At 35.4% G+C, this 2500-nt stretch overlaps 1 protein-coding gene across 1 annotated transcript in view; it reads right to left on the minus strand.

Annotated features, from left to right (window-relative positions):
* The window catches only part of LOC137640616 (PDF receptor-like), a 540716-nt gene that overhangs the window by 32967 nt on the left and 505249 nt on the right, over positions 1-2500 (minus strand). The window lies entirely within an intron of this gene.

The raw sequence follows: 2500 nt of genomic DNA on the forward strand, positions 1-2500 counted from the left end.
AATAATAATAATAATAATAATAATAATAATAATAATAATAATAATAATAATAATAATAATAATAATAATAATAATAATAATAATAATGATAATAATAAGTCTTTCAAACCATAAAAGGAGTATTATGAAATGCCATTTTATAGTCTCTATTTTCAACCAAATTTCTTGAGTGTTTTTTTAGAATATTAATTCAAACTCTTCCTGGCCGTAAAATGGAAGCATTTAGGATCTACTCTGTAGAACTCTGTACAATGAAGGCTCATTAAGATCTACTTAGTAGGTACGGGTCTTATATGAAAGGGACTTCTACGAAGCATTTTGGACGCTTCCGTCGTAGAAAACAAACATATATTTTTTTCTTCTTCTTCTTTATAGGTCTTGTTAACTTCTTCTTATTTTTAGTTTATTGTCTATTTGTAGAGTGGATGATGAGTCAGCAGTTTTATTGCCGTTCCTTTTCGTTTTTTGAGATTTATTATTATTATTGTTACTGCTTCTAAAATATTTCATTTTAATTGTTCATTATTTCCTTTCCTCACAGCTATTTTTCCCAGTTGGAGCTTTTAGGCTTATAGCATCTTGTTTTTCCAATTAGGGTTTTAGCTTAGGTAGCAATAATAATAATAATAATAATAATAATAACTCGAGGACAGCATTGCTTTGATGCATTTCCTCGGAACCAATATTGGAGGATTTACTTGAATCACGCATCACGCGTCACGTCCATCTCACAAGACCTGTGCGCTTTGCCATATTGTGATACTGTTCTATTGCTCACCTAATTGCTTTGATTATGCTTTCATATATTTATGTATTTCGTTTTTATTACCGTTAACAGCAGTGTCGTAATATTATACTTTATTAGATGCTGACAAACACTTCCTGAAGCTAAGACAATGAATTGCAACAGATTTTTATATAGCTATCAAAAATACTTTCTTTGGGTTTTCAATGTTACATTTCTGCATTTACTATAGTCCATTTCTTTTAGCGATGCATATTTGCACCGACTCGCAGCGGTGCACTTTTAGCTCGGAAAAGTTTTCTGATCGCCGATTGGTTAGAATTATCTTGTCCAACCAATCAGCGATCCGGAAACTTTTCCGAACTAAAAGGGCACCGCTGCGAGTCGGTGCAAATATGCATCGCTAAAAGAAATGGACTATAGAAAGGAAGTTTCAGCACTACTCATTTTGATTGCCTTTAAGCCACACACATAATTAAGCACATTTTTATAGATATTGCTGGCAATGCATACATAATATTTGGCTTAGCATCTTTGCCGTTTAAATATTTAACCCCCACCCAGTTTTGGCATTTTCTATAACACGGATGGCTAGAGATAATTAATACGACCCTGCCTCACAGTTGTCCCCTAATTGAGCTAGAGGTCCGGGACCAAAATAAACGTGTGAGTGACCTCTGAAATCAGGTCAATTGTCAAATTTGGGCATTTTTTTCTTTTGCCGATTACATCTGAACTAGGAATAAGGTTTGCACTATCGTGTTCCTCTAAGTCGAGTCGTATCGAATGTTTTACTTTTTTAGCTCGAAAGGTCGATTTGAAATTTTACCTCAGTTCAAGGTCACTGGTTTGGCACCGCTGATGGGTGATTTGTGCAGCCATCGGAAACGGCTCCTCCAAATGATAAAAGTACAACGTGCTTTACGTGTTGTGCGCGATTCCGGGACCGTTGGCTCCTCTAATCTTTTCATTAGGGCTGACAGAAAATAATCCGTCACGACACATTTGTCGCAACCAGGCATGCCATGCTCCTCCACCAGTCGACTCGTGACTAGCACCATAAGACTGACCAGATGCTGTTGAGTCGATCAGTGCCAGCCCGTCACGATCGAACAGGTCGTTTGGCTGTAAGATCCAAAAATGCTTGAACACACCCACCCACATACGCACAAATATCTCAGACTCAACTTTTCTTTCGCTACCCTCTCTAGAAAAAAAAAAAATCCGGATCTAAAAGCATGCTATCGTATAATTTTATTTCATGAAATTTTGTATGAAAAAGACATAGAGTTCGTGACGGATGGTATGGCATATATTGGAGTAAAAGATTCATCGGAATCATCAATCAAAAATGCATAGCGAATAAAGTTAGGTATATGATAAAATGAATGATCATTAATCTATTTTGGCTAACAAATCTAGTAAAGCATTTTACTATTCAACTGCATTTTATGGATGACAACAATGATCGACCACGCTGATACGATATTAGATTTCAGTATAACTAAAGGGTAGCTGAAGACTATGAATGGACAGTTTTCTGTGGTATGAAGTGAATAAATAATTGGTCCATGAATTAAATGATGCTAAAAGACTAGTAATAATATGAGCCTGATCAGAAAAAAAAAATAACGAAAAAAATCTCACATTACGGAATGAATACTGTACAAGACTTTAATATCTATTGGATACGAGGTTGGTCTTCTGTAAAGTGTAACATCCTCATTCAACAGTATGGATAGCATGTCAGAAACG

The sequence above is a fragment of the Palaemon carinicauda genome, chromosome 5, assembly GCF_036898095.1.
Source record: "Palaemon carinicauda isolate YSFRI2023 chromosome 5, ASM3689809v2, whole genome shotgun sequence".
Classification (NCBI taxonomy): Eukaryota; Metazoa; Arthropoda; class Malacostraca; order Decapoda; family Palaemonidae; genus Palaemon; species Palaemon carinicauda.